General features: G+C 40.8%; 1 protein-coding gene across 1 annotated transcript in view; it reads right to left on the bottom strand.

Annotated features, from left to right (window-relative positions):
• Window positions 1-7,193, bottom strand: part of LOC115198263 (adhesion G protein-coupled receptor L3) — a 304,863-nt gene extending 297,670 nt beyond the window's left edge. Inside the window, exon 1 of the mRNA XM_029760110.1 lies at window positions 6,486-7,193. The gene's annotated coding sequence lies outside the window, so the exon portion shown is untranslated. The remainder of the gene's footprint in view (window positions 1-6,485) is intronic.
• Window positions 7,194-15,123: the final 7,930 nt, after the last annotated feature.

Raw genomic sequence — 15,123 nt, 5'->3', positions numbered from 1 at the left:
CAAATTGACAGGGTTAGAGGTTCCAAGCACATTTCCAGTCATTCTAGTTCTATGTGTGCTGCTGCAGGGAGGGGGGCGTTGCTTAGGTAACCGAAAACCTTGCTTGTTTCAGCAAGGAGAAACAAAGTTTCATCACGTTGTTAAGATTCCATGTTACCACAGAAACTGATTTTATTTTCATGACGTCTTCAACCATAACCATCGTTACACAGTAAATTGTGCCAGCCCTAGACCCTACCCTCGTACCCTCTTCCCAACTGCATTTGGGGGCAAACTCAGCAAAGAGAAAGGAGCTGGAATTAATTTGATAATCCCTGTCATAAGGGAGAAGAAAGGGGTTATTCGAGGACAATGGATGGGTTAGCGAATGAGAGGGATGGTGGGATGAATGTATGTCTACTATCACACTCACATTGCCACACACCGCATCATTCTCCTCGGTCTGACAATAGAAAATTAAAAAATTAAAACACTACGTGACTCATAGGGCACCAAATGTGTGTGTCTGTCTGTGTGTGCTTGTGTTTTAAACCACTCAAAAACCCTTAAGAGCTCAAAACCTTTCCAGTTCCATCTTTTGTGCGGAGCCAAACGCTGATGCAGAAGCACTTAACTTGTACCACAATAACCCCTGTCATCTCACTACTCTAACCCTGCAATCGCCCGCCTTCGATATATAGAGCCGCGGCAACGGGACTCAAATATGCCTTTTGTCACTTCCTGAAAGCAAACCTTGGCCTTAATGGCTCTTATGTTCTGTATCGTGTCCATGGTGTTTCCTCTAGGCCTTTTCTTTTTAAAACACTCAAACACTTCGAGGTCATCCCTTTTTCCGAGCTGCAGCATCACGCATCCAATTGCACGACCCTATCTTTCAAACATGTCAATCGAGGAAGGATCCACCACAATGCTCTGGACACCTCAATACAGCCTCATTTTCTACCGGACTTTCCTTTTGTTGACAGTTTGTGAAAGCTTTTCCCCCCAACCTTTCTGTCCGAGCTCTTTGTAGCCCAGGACACTGAAAGTGTTGAGGGAGACGTGCCTCAAAGGACCTTTACTTTCCACGGCCATGGTTCTTTTCTGCCACTCTTTTCTTCTTCTGTCACATTCCTGCCACAGACGAGTCCTGGCAGACCGGCTTGTCTCACCTTAACAGCATGATCACTCCTGTCCTGGAGACCCAAGGCCCTCACACTGGCAGCAGGGGCCTTTTTGGCCTGTGTGTGTGTGAGTGTGTGTGTGTGTGTGTGTGTGTGTGTGAGTGAGTGAGTGAGTGAGTGAGTGAGTGAGTGAGTGAGTGAGTGAGTGAGTGAGTGAGTGAGTGAGTGAGTGAGTGTGAGAGTGTGAGAGTGTGAGAGTGTGAGAGTGTGAGAGTGAGTGAGTGAGTGAGTGAGTGAGTGAGTGAGTGTGAGAGTGAGTGAGTGAGTGAGTGAGTGAGTGAGTGAGTGAGTGAGTGAGTGAGTGAGTGAGTGAGAGAGTGAGTGAGTGAGAGAGAGAGTGTGTGTGTGTGTGTCAGGGCATGTAGCCTAACTGTTGTTTCCTTGGCATCTGTCATTCTAACTGGTTGTATGCAAGGATTTAGCCCATAAAGGACATGATTGATTGCCTGGCTACCCAAGCTCCTTGCTCCAGCCAAACGCCACGGATGTTAGTTTCTTCTCCGCAACGAGTCTAGATCTGAGTACCTCCGACGATGTCTGGAAGACAAACATTCTAACCGTTCTGATTGGTCCCAGAAACCAATGGGTTGGGCCATAGCCAGGACACACGTAGGTCAAACAGCATTTCAAAAATGTGTCATTGGTTTTGATACTCTGATTGGTTAGAGATGATCCCATCGCTGATGACTTTGTTTTGTACAACACCCCTCATTTTGACATCACCACAAACAACTTCAACAATGTCAGTCTCAGACTAAAGTATGTAACGAACGATAGAGCAGCAGAAGAACTCATTGAGTTGTCAGGCAATATGATTGATGCTACGCTAGCATTTGTAAAGCCTTTATTCTAGGTAGAATCACAAAATGTCTAACAATGCAACCGCCAGCTGCATACGGCAATCTGTAGGGATCCAAGGCCAATTTTGACAAGCCCAAGTCGTCAATCATACATTTACCCCCTCATGCCATCCAGCAACCCAAAAATCTATTCCAACACCAATTTTGGCAATGACCAATTTGGCTGAAAATTCCCAACCACATTTGGTGTGACCTAAGTGTTATTTTGGTTTGTCAGGGAAGCATTGAAAGGGAGGGGGGCAAAAAACACAATTACCAGGTGCTGCTGGCTTCGCCTCTCTTCCTGTAATTGTTTTTCTGGCTTCTATAAAGAAACTAATTTCTCTCATTAAACACAATGTACATGGAGACAGAAGGCAGTCGGTGCAGAAGCCACAATGAACAAATGGCTTTTGATTGAAGAACAGATGATCGTACATGCAGGCGCCGAGATGAATATGAATTTCACCCCCGAAACCAGTTTGTGCATGTAGCTGAGCAATAAGATGCATATACTGTTACATGAGCCACGTCCCGCACCCAAACAAGCAAAGGGAAATAGATTGAGGTGATATTCCACCAGTTAGTGATCAAACCACTTCAACATTCAACACTCCCCCTTAATAGCTTCCCTTACTGTACCTCAAGCAGCAATGTTGTCTTAGGGCTGAACGTGATGTACAGGAAGTGTCCATTGATTTTGTTCAAAGACGACTCATATTCAGATAAATCACCCTCTCATCCTAAAGCTATCAACTAATTTGAGCTCTGAAAATAATTAAGGCCTAGTCTGTAGCAAGAGGAAGATTAGAGTGAGACCGTGAAAGAGGGAGCACCGCAATTTACAGACATCTAAATACCCTCCATAGCCTAGTAGCCTCTAGCCTTTGTAGGCTATTCAAATCGATACAAGGCCAGCACTTTTTAACTCCAGCAAAAGCCTTAATTTACAACAGAGGCGCTTTTAAGTCATATCCTATACAGTTAAATCGATGGAGGGAATTGAAGAGCTCATGTCTCGATTCATACTGTAATGGCAAATGTGATTCCACCTGCTGCGTATTAATGTTCAAACTGAAAGAACAAATCACAATCAAATAGACTTTAGGAAAACGCAAATACACCTCACTGAGAACTAAGACAGTGCATTTGGAAAAAGAAAAAAAAGAAAACGGAAAAACAGTCCCCAAAATGAGATCGCTTCGGAGGACGAAATGCAATGGCAGCCCATATGGAAGTAGTCAGGATTAGTTTTGGTGAAACCTAAATTCACTGAGGACACCAAATTAACCCATATCATTATAAATTGACGCCATTAGCGGGAATGTGAGGCAGTGAATAGAGGGGAGGGCTTACATCATGAGAGTAATATAAAAACACAGAGGCTCTGTCCAGAGAGACAATGCAGAATAAAGACCTCCGAGAGGAGCTGGCAAGAGCCGTTCCAACCTATACACACACACATCATCCGGGTTAAGCGCGATAACCAGTTGTTGCGTAGTTGTTAGAGAAACGTCTCAGTAAAACCATCTTTGTCAAGACCACAAAGGAAAGACAATAAAGACGAGGGAAAACAGCCATCCTGAGGGGTAAACCATTTATAAAAAGGTACTATAACCCTTTATAAGGACCTTTAGAATGCTTCACAAACCATTCATAAGCAAATGTCATACTAAACAGTAAAAGGGTATTTAGCATTTGGCAATGCACCAGATAGATGTAAGTACTGGTTATCTTTACACCTTAATTGTATGACTTTGCTTACAAAGCATATAGGCCTTTGAAGGTTTTATGACGGCTTTGTTAAACCTTTGTTGTTCGAGCAACATCATTGCGGGACCTTGTCAGCTGCATATCCTGTATACAACAGCTGTTCACTAAAACAATAGGCTCTCAGCAGGTAGCTATCTGCCTGGCTTGTAAACATGGGTGGGACCACCTGGCTAGAATTAAACATTGATAACCATCCACCGCACCTTTGATTGAAATAACTGCTTATTAAACCCAATTAAATAATTACTTACAAATTTGATTATTTTAGGCCTAGATTGATCAAATCAATATTTTTGAGCTAACTGCCCAAAAACGCTTCCTTTCCTTCATTTATATGTACCAGTTTGATTGAATTCCAGCCCAGAACGAATAGATAAAGTTTGGTTTAGTGAAAAACCACCTACTAGGCCTAAGAACACCTAAAGCAGTAATGACCAAAGGGTACCACTGATTGTTTTCACACAGGTAAGGGCTCCCGAGTGGCGCAGTGGTCTAAGGCACTGTATCTCTGTGCTAGAAGTGTCACTAGACTCTGGTTCGATCCCAGGCTGTATCACAACCGGCCGTGATTGGGAGTCTCATAGGGCAGTGCACAATTGGCCCAGTGCCGTTTGGCCGGGGTAGCCCGTTATTGTAAAAAAAGAATTTGTTCTTAACTGACTTGCCTAGTTAAATAAAGAATCGAAGTACCAGCTCTGGGGTGCTAATTGTATTTTTTTTTGGCAATAAAAGGTAGTTTAGAGACAGAGCAACTGTTGCTACTGACAGGATTATCAATTTTCCAGACATGTTGACTTTACTGCATAAGCGGTTGGCTAAAATGAATTAGGCCAGACATCCACAATGCACTGCAATGGGGCGGCGCCACAACAAGAGGTAAATCAAGGTCAGCATCTCTCAATATAGTCAAAAGTAAAATCCGTCAGACATACCACCGTTGGGACACTTTGTCCACAGCTGTGGAGCAAATATTATGAAGAACGACGTGGCATTGGATAAGCAAAGACAAGATACATTGAAAGTAAACTACAGGTTGACATCCAATTAGACAGAAAGCTTCAACTGTCCTCTCGTTATTCCTCTTGGGGGAGAATGTCAAGGTCTTCGCCGTCTGAGGTAGATGGCTGTGTTAGTTTTGTTGTGGGCATGTTTACCGTACACCCACCACATTGACGATATTGCTGTAATCACGTGTCACCGCCTTGAGAGCACTTCACAGGTGATGAGACAGAGTCAGCGACAAAGAGAGTGCGCGCTAGTAGGCCTAGCCCTGGGTAGAATGTCTGGGAAATAACGCACAAACGATCTAAGGTACTGTTTGTTATCTGATGGAACAGATTCAAAATAAATGAATGTTACCGACTCTGATCCTAATTGGAATGTTTTATGTCGCACACGCACAATAGCCAGTCACTCCGGTTAGGCCATTCCATTTCAAATTCAAAATGGCATTGCGGACAAAATAACAAAATATATTGAAATGAGACAAAAGTCAACTAAGATCACTGCTGTGGAGGGTTAAGAAAAGTTCTGATCAAAATGTTAGCCTAGCTACCGCTGCCAGTTTAGATGTAATATGCATGAATCAAAGCTTATCTACAGTGTTTGTCCAACCCCCACAATTTCCAGACAAGAGCCTATAGAAGCCTGTAAGCTTCATGGTAGTAAGGCAGAGGTGTTCAGAGCTGTTGTTGATAGGCCTACCTCAGGAATCACAACGTAAACTCCATCACTACATGAGTTGAAATACATTTCTATAACATTATGCAACACAACATATAACCTATGCTCTTTGTGCAAGTGATGTTTGATAAATAAATATATAAATTAGCCCAACATGCATTCTTTGGAATGAGATGATCAACATAAATGTAACCCATTCTGGTTGCTCACAAGCCTACAGTTCCTTTCTGGTGAGATGCACTGCTCTGTTACTGCGTCAGTTTTTCCCCTTTAACTTGCACGGTGGCACTAAAAATGGTCAGAATTCCAAATGCGGGAAATTTGCCTATGAACTACATCCATTTTCCCTTGAACATCTTATTGTATACAACCCCTGTTTCAGGCAGACGTGACATGTACGGGACTACCAGAACGGTTTTGCAGTGTATCCAACACAAACTTAATTCATTGCAATACATTCATCATCCAACTTCACATTGCGCAAAAGCAACGTTAAAAAATCGGTGCGCATCCTTTCAACATGCTCTGAAAGAAAGGTAGTGAATGGAGAAACGCACCATGCACGAGCATAGTTCCAACCATTCCCTTCACAATAAACCATGATGCACCAAACTATTTGAAATGTAAGCATCGGTTCTCTAGTTTGGCTAGAGCAGGACGGACGCGCTCAATGAAAAATGCCTATTGTCTTTAATTAAGTGACGCTCGTTAATCACCGCAACCGACACCAGAAAGTATCGATATCTTGACAAAGCAATTCATTGCAAACTGCATAGCCAATAAATAATGTCGACAAGTTTATTTAAAAATCTAAGTCTAGGATCATTTTTTTGGGGGGGGGGGGGGGAATACAGCCTAGTTTATAACATCACTAGCCTACACATTGCATTGAACACTCAGCGTTGTCGCCAATATTGGATATAGGAGAAACTGCAGGTAGCCTAATTGAAGTGCATATGCGCATCAAAAATATAGATGCAGATGAAGCTAAAATCAGATATTCTACTAAAATGTAGACTATTCTTACCGTGTTTTAGAAGATGATACTGGTGAAACGATTATACCCTTCAAGTAGTCATCCCATTGAAAGTGTAAGTGATAAAATTGCTCACAGAATATTGTCTTTCCCCAATGGATAGGCTATCGTACTTGCGCACTGAGAACCATGCAGATTTCAATCTACTCAGATGATCGAGGGAAAAGAACGCGATTCCCAATAATTATTTCGAATAACTCCGTTAAAGGCTATATAGCCTATTCTTTCACGAGTCCGGTAAGTTAATAGAAGAGCTGTAGTATGATCCGTGTAGCCTATAGGCTACTGATGATATTGCGGGAGAAAGCCTACACAAGGAGCCCGTTCTATCTAGATGTCAATCCCTCAACAGTGACACACGTCCTCTTTTGTGCAGTAGCTTGGCTACATCATGTCCTAAAGAAAAAGCTCAAAGGCGTAACATGTTATACCAACAAACAAAAAAAGAGTATCCAAAAGAATGTATTTCGCCTCTTGTTAGAAAAGGTCCACGGCAAAGAACTCGAGAAATTGTTTCCAAAGCTGAGCTCTCGGCGCATGACAAACCAAATTCGGAGCACTGCCTGAGAGAAATGCGGTCTTGACTCGACTCAAGGTAGAATGCGAGAACGGCGAGAGGCAAAACTCGGATCTGGATTGACGCTCACATCATATACTCGGGCTCCACCTAGCAGTAAAGATGGGATAAAAATGCAACCAACTACCTACGCCGCCTCTACCTGTATCGTGCTTAAATTACTCATGTCAAAGTCATATTACATTTTGTCAGGAAAATATTTATGTGTAACAGACGGCTTTACCAGACTAAGTGCGCCCTAAAACTGCTTGGTAAGGATGTGGAAAAGAGGAAACGAGGCAATTGTCAACCGCTAGCAACACCGTAGGCCTCTACTGATCGGTATATGCCTGTACAATTCTTAGTTTGTACCTTTATAAAGCCTGTAAAATTCTTAGTTTGTACCTTTATAAAACTGTAGGCTAATACACCGTTTTAAGATTGTTTGAAATTGTATGACTGTGAATGTTTTCAATCGAGAAAATGTAAAGATTCAGATTATGAATTGTTTCCTATTCAATCACCAATAGCACTTTCTTTTGCATACAAATGTTTGAATATCAATGATGTGTTGACTTTGATAGTGACGCACATTCATATTAAGTATACTGGTACACCTTGAACTAGTGCAGACAGTGGTACATTTTTCAACGGGGCTTGCATTTGAAAAGATGAATCGTTATCTTTAGCCAGCACTGCTTGCCATGCACCCCAGATGCAAATGATTTCTGCAGTTAGTGCGCTGACCAAAACTGGATATCATTACAGTACAGATGTAGGATCTTAATTTGATCACTCTTGTGAACAGAAAATGCAAACTTGTAGTTTGTTCAAGGTTTAAAAAGTTTGTAATTTCCACTTTAAAATGTAATTGGATTTGCCCTAAGGAAAAAAGGTATCAGCCCTTACAAAAAAATGTACACTAGCCTAATTATAATTCACATAATAATTCACATTTCTTGTTGCCGCAGAATTATTTTCCTGCTGTAGTAGTCTGGCTCAAACTAAGAGCCTACATCTGTACCAGTGTTGAAAACCCTGGTTGCTAGCTTCTGTGTGGCTATAAGCTCCCCTAAAGTATTTATTTGGACATTGAAGCTAAAACTTTTAATTTGGCTCTCTACTCCAGCATTTTTTATTTGAGATCAAATGTTTCATATAAGGTGACAGTACAGAATGTCACCTTTTATTTGAAGGTATTTTCATACATCTGTTTACCCTTTTAGAAATGAATGCACTCTATGTATCTAGTCCCCGATTTGAATACGTTTTCTTTTTTCATAATTATTTGGACAAATTCACTTATAGTGTATTAAAGTAGTCAAAAGTGTAGTATTTGGTCCCGTATTCCTAGCACGCAATGACATCAAGCTTGTGGCTCTGCAAACTTGTTGGATGCATTTGCAATTTGTTTCGGAATATTTTTTCCCAATAGGAACTGAATGATGAATAATTGATTGTGTCATTTTAGAGTCACTTTTATTGTAAATAAGAATAGAAAATGTTTCTGGATCAGATCTGAACACTTCTACAATGTGGATGCTACCATGATTATGGATAATCATAAATGAATTCTGAATAATGATAAGTGAGAAAATTACAGAGGGACAAAGATCATACCCCCCAAAAATGCTAACCTCCCCTGTTATTGGTAATAGGGGAGCATGTTTTAGGGGGCTTGATCTTTGTGCATCTGTAATTTTCGAACTCATCATTATTCACGATTCATTCATGATTATCCATAATCATGGTCGCATCCAGATTGGTGTAGAATTGTAAGAAAACATATTCTATTCTTATTTACAATGAAAGTGACTCCAAAATTACTCAATACATTATTTACCATTCATTTCTATTCTACGTCTTGGATGCATTTGCAGTTTGTTTTGGTTGTGTTTCAGATTATGCTGTGCATAATCCGAAACACAACCAAAACAAACTGCAAATGCATCCAAGACGTTTGTAGAGTCACAAGCTTGATGTAGTCATTGTGTGCTAGGTATATGGTAACAAATACTTAAATTCTGACTAAACTGAATACACTATTAGTGAATTTGTCCTAATACTTATGACACCTTCATATGGGGGATTAGATACATAAAGAACATTCATTTCTAAACAGTAAAACAGATATGTATGAAAATACCCTCAAATAAATGGTGATCTCAAATAAAATAAAAAACGCTGGAGTATAGAGCCAAATTAAGAGTTTTAGCTTCACTGTCCAAATAAATACGTGTAAGAGTGTATATACAGTGGGGGAAAAAAGTATTTGATCCCCTGCTGATTTTGTACGTTTGCCCACTGACAAATAAATGATCAGTCTATAATTTTAATGGTAGGTTTATTTGAACAGTGAGAGACAGAATAACAACAAAGAAATCCAGAAAAACACATGTCAAAAATGTTATGAATTGATTTGCATTTTAATGAGGGAAATAAGTATTTGACCCCTCTGCAAAACATGACTTAGTACTTGGTGGCAAAACCCTTGTTGGCAATCACAGAGTCAGACATTTCTTGTAGTTGGCCACCAGGTTTGCACACATCTCAGGAGGGATTTTGTCCCACTCCTCTTTGCAGATCTTCTCCAAGTCATTAAGGTTTCGAGGCTGACGTTTGGCAACTCGAACCTTCATCTCCCTCCACGATTTCCTATGGGATTAAGGTCTGGAGACTGGCTAGGCCACTCCAGGACCTTAATGTGCTTCTTCTTGAGCCACTCCTTTGTTGCCTTGGCCGTGTGTTTTGGGTCATTGTCATGCTGGAATACCCATCCACGACCCATTTTCAATGCCATGGCTGAGGGAAGGAGGTTCTCACCCAAGATTTGACGGTACATGGCCCCGTCCATCGTCCCTTTGATGCGGTGAAGTTGTCCTGTCCCCTTAGCAGAAAAACACCCCCAAAGCATAATGTTTCCATCTCCATGTTTGACGGTGGAGATGGTGTTCTTGGGGTCATAGGCAGCATTCCTCCTCCAAACACGGCGAGTTGAGTTGATGCCAAAGAGCTCCATTTTGGTCTCATCTGACCACAACACTTTCACCCAGTTGTCCTCTGAATCATTCAGATGTTAATTGGCAAACTTCAGATGTGCATGTATATGTATTCTTGAGCAGGGGGACCTTGCGGGCGCTGCAGGATTTCAGTCCTTCACGGCGTAGTGTGTTACCAATTGTTTTCTTGGTGACTATGGTCCCAGCTGCCTTGAGATCATTGACAAGATCCTCCCGTGTAGTTCTGGGCTGATTCCTCACCGTTCTCATGATCGTTGCAACTCCACGAGGTGAGATCTTGCATGGAGCCCCAGGCAGAGGGATATTGACAGTTCTTTTGTGTTTCTTCCATTTGCGAATAATCGCACCAACTGTTGTCACCTTCTCACCAAGCTGCTTGGCGATGGTCTTGTAGCCCATTCCAGCCTTGTGTAGGTCTACAATCTTGTCCCTGACATCCTTGGAGAGCTCTTTGGTCTTGGCCATGGTGGAGAGTTTGAAATCTGATTGATTGATTGCTTCTGTGGACAGATGTCTTTTTTACAGGTAACAAGCTGTGGTTAGGAGCACTCCCTTTAAGAGTGTGCTCCTAATCTCAGCTCGTTACCTGTATAAAAGACACCTGGGAGCCAGAAATCTTTCTGATTGAGAGGGGGTCAAATACTTATTTCCCTCATTAAAATGCAAATCAATTGATAACATTTTTGACATGTGTTTTTCTGGATATTTTTGTTGTTATTCTGTCTCTCACTGTTCAAATAAACCTACCATTAAAATTATAGACTGATCCTTTCTTTATCAGTGGGCAAACGTACAAAATCAGCAGGGGATCAAATACTTTTCCCCCCCACTGTAGCCTATAGCTGTAATATACTGCTGCCATCTTGACTGTGTTAAACAATACATGAAAACTGCCTGCACAAGAACATTTTCCATAAACAATCATGTGAATGTCATACCACTTATGGAAATGTCACCACATCTGGGATCTTGTACCATCACACATTTCAGAGACACAAATGAGACCGAGACAGTTTAATAGTATAGGTCTCCATGTAAAACCACAGCACAAAAGGCTACGTCCCAAATGGAATCATATTCTATATAGTACACTACTTTGCAACAGAGCCCTATAGGCCCAGGTCAAATGTTGTGCAGTAAATAGAGAATAGGGTGCCAATTGCAGGAGAAGGAGAGATTGAGAGAGACAGAGAGGCGTGCGTCCTGCTGCTTCATGTTACTAACTCAGGCCCCCTCCGCCACACTTGCAGCCTTACCACTGGGCACAGATGTCAATTCAACATCTACTCCACGTTTGTTTCAAAGTAATTTCATTGAAATGAAGTGGAAACAACGTTGATTCAACCAGTGTATGCCGTAGTGAGTTATGTGGAATAGTGATTATGGAGCTGTAGTGTCTAGATTTAGAATAGTGAGCTTCATTGAGTGGAGGATACCATTATTGAGTAATTTGTGAATAGACAAGGGCGCATTTAAATGTATTATTACTTGCAAACACGACCATTGAGTTACTGGGCAATGTATAATTGTGTGTGTGTGTTCCTGCCAAATACAGCTGCCAACAGTGGGGTTTACCCAACACAGACAGTTAAGCACCTGAGACACTATCATAAATGAACATCATAAAGTGATACATAGCACCATAAAAGCTCAATGCACAAACTTAACATGCCGCTGCGAAACTATGCCAAATATAAAGCTATTTAGGAAAATTAAGCCTTATGGGGAGATGAAGGAAACCCAATAAAGTAGGACACAATCTCATTATGCTTACAAGCAATTTCATCTTGAGTGTTGACTCTTTAATAGTACTGAATGCTTAAAGTGCTGAAACAACTGGAAGCTTAGTTGTTTACTTATTGTGGTAAAATGTGTGAATGTGCAGTTGTTTTTGCATTCTTTATAGAGGGTTATTTTAGATTTAGATTTTTAACATCAGTATCAAGATAATGAACCTAGTTTATACTACAGGGCCATAATTGTTAGGCCTTTGAGCCACTATGTTGGGTTACTACTTTCTTACTAATTGATTGTAGGCTTTTAAGTAAGCGCAATTGAATATTATGTTTTCATGCTTGCTTTAGGCCTACTTTCTTACAGTCTGAGGTAGTGCGCATAAAAGTTCTGTTGACATTTGGAAGGCCTACCAACAATTACTGTATACTGTTAACCAACATGTAGCCTACTTTACTCACATACAAATGGTTGGAAACATGGTTAAGTGTTAACATGTCAATATTGCCGACAGAATTTGCGAAAAAAACAATGCAGTTTGAAGTCTGATGGTGACAGTCAATCGCCTGGCTGATGCAAATCACTTGGTACACAGCCAGGAAGAGCCGTGACACTGCTGAGCACGTTTACATGCGCACTAATAATTCGATATTCAACTGATTATGGCAGAAGGCCGAGTATGCTTATTTTAATCGGCGAAAACTCATAATCGAAGTAAGTTTACGGCGATTAAAACACCTGGTTTTCTGAGCAATCTTTAGAATTATTAGGACATGTAAACAGTTAAATCGCCGTTCCAGTGGTGTATTTAATCTGCGCATGTGTCAACACCAGGTAGCGCAACCTTCCCTCTTATGCGCAAGTGAAGTGAGTTTGGGAAAAACTTAAAGTATGCATCTTGTAAATAGTTTTCACATACATATAAGTTATATGTCCAAACTCAGAATCTAATAGTATTTGCAAAAATAACATGGCCACCGTGTTAGAACGTTTATTTTGATTGGCTATTTCCTGCATTTTTACAAAAGTTCCATCAGTTGCCTGATTTCAGATGTGTTCATGTAAACATGATTATTTGGGAAATCGTTCTTCTTGCAATGCATTTTAACGTTTTAAAGAAACTATTATATTAACCTGACTATTTCTGTTAATAATCTCATTATTATGTGCACATAACCGTGCTCACTGGTCTGGACAGGAACCCGTGAGAAAGACAGAGGAGTACCAATCGGTAAAAAAAGCACAGCCCCCTCTGGTGTCAGCCAAACTAGACAGTCATATTTTGCGCCTTAATCCAAGCAATAGTGTCACGCTTCGAACACACCAACAGTGTCATTGCATTTTGGGACACCAGAATTACATTCATTTCCAATGAAACGCTGCGTTTGCCTAGCAGCATTGCTGTGCAGAGGCAGTTGCAGTGTGTTCGGTGTGGTGCATATGTTGGATTTATCGAATGTATGGTCAAACTGTATGCATAGATGGCTTGACAGAAATGGTAGCAGAATGTGAATATTGAACTTTGGTTGCATACATATTCAGATGATGCTGCAACCTATTTTGCGCAATGACATTATTGGTGTGTTCAAAGCATCATTGCGCAAAATAGTACACATCATCATCAAGATATGTGTGCAACAAAAATTCAACATTCACCTTCTGCTACCATTTCTGTTAAACCGTCTACGCATACAGTTTGACGCATAGGATTAATAAATCCATAGTATGCACCACACAGAACGCACTGCAAGGCAAACTGCAAGGCAATGCTGCAAGGCAATGCTGCAAGGCAATGCTGCAAGGCAATGCTGCAAGGCAAACCCAGCGTTCCATTGGAAATGAATGTACTTCTGATGTACCAAAATGCAATGATGCTGTCGGTGTGTGCTGCAAGGCAAACGCAGCGTTCCATTGGGGATTCATGTACTTCTGGTGTACCAAAAATACAATGAGGCTGTAGGTGTGATCAAGGCGTAGGTCTACCCCGGTCTATTGTATTTTTTTATGCATATGCACTCCTATTGCATTGTAGGCAATATATTTGGTAATTGAGATTGTATTACTTGAATAATGTGAATAGTGATATCAAGCCTATATGGAACACTAATCATTGATGATTGGTCTAAAATGGTAAGGTCCATGTTGAGGGTTTTCCCATCCTGTCTAAAACCTGTCATTCCTCTTCCAGATAGAATGTCAGAATGACAACCTTACCCTATCAGGCGTGATTGAGGCCTGTGTTATTCAGAGCTCTGTTTTGAGTTGTTGATTGTTTTTCATTTATCTGAGTATCAAATTGTATTTGTCACATGCGGTGAATACAACAGATTACCATGAATTGCTTAATTACAAGCCCTTAACCAACAATACAGTTTTAAGAAAAATAAGGGTTCAGAAAATATTTACTAAATAAAGTTTAAAAAAAAAGGATATACGTTTATATGTTTCCTGTCAATAGTCTACATCATGCTTGTTATTTTTGTTGTAAATATGTGTTACAGAAGTTTGCCACCTTTAGCTTCTCCACTAATAAATGCCCTTACTCCGGGCATTGCAAGGGGAACATCATGTCTGCCTCCTCACTGCACCATCCATTGTTACGGCCTTCCTAACACCAAAAGACTAACATAACACTATGTGGACATATCAATTTATGCCTTTGTTCTCAGTGAGTCAGAATTTCATAATGAATTTGAAATGTAGCGTATCACTTGAAATGGCATGCCCTTGTTTAAAACTGTCAATTCAATGAATGTCGGAAGGAGATATAACATTGTTGATTATCAAACAAGCCATAAATATTGACAGGGATATTTCAGTCTTTTAAATATATTCAACAAATTTGTTCACATTTGCCATTAAAACAACATAGTTATTTGTCACGCCTGCTCCCGCTCTCCCTCCCTAGCGCTCGTGGGCGCCAGGCTATCCAGCATTACGCACTCCTGCCACCATCATTACGCACACCTGCTTCCCTCGTCACGCGCATCCGTGATTCATTGCACTCACCTGGACTCAATCACTTGTGTTATTTCCTCCCCTATATCTGTCTGTTCCCCAGCTCTGTTCCCTACTTCAGCATTAATTGTCGTATGTCTTTGTATTGCCTGGTTTTGACGCTGTTCCTGTCCTGTTCCATGTCTGTGCTAAATTAAATGTTCAACTCTCTGTGCCTGCTTCTCATCACCAGCGTCAACAACAAATAATAAAAAATGTAAAAAATACTGGACTGGAATGAGTGTTCAGCAAGGGTCATCGATGAGCAACATCGCTTCAAGAGTTACACATACAATACAGTCCCACTTTAAATGAACAACTG

The sequence above is a fragment of the Salmo trutta genome, chromosome 8 (assembly GCF_901001165.1).
Source record: "Salmo trutta chromosome 8, fSalTru1.1, whole genome shotgun sequence".
NCBI lineage: Eukaryota > Metazoa > Chordata > Actinopteri > Salmoniformes > Salmonidae > Salmo > Salmo trutta.
Note: the sequence above shows the minus strand (reverse complement) of the source record. Positions and strands in the feature narration are given on the sequence as shown.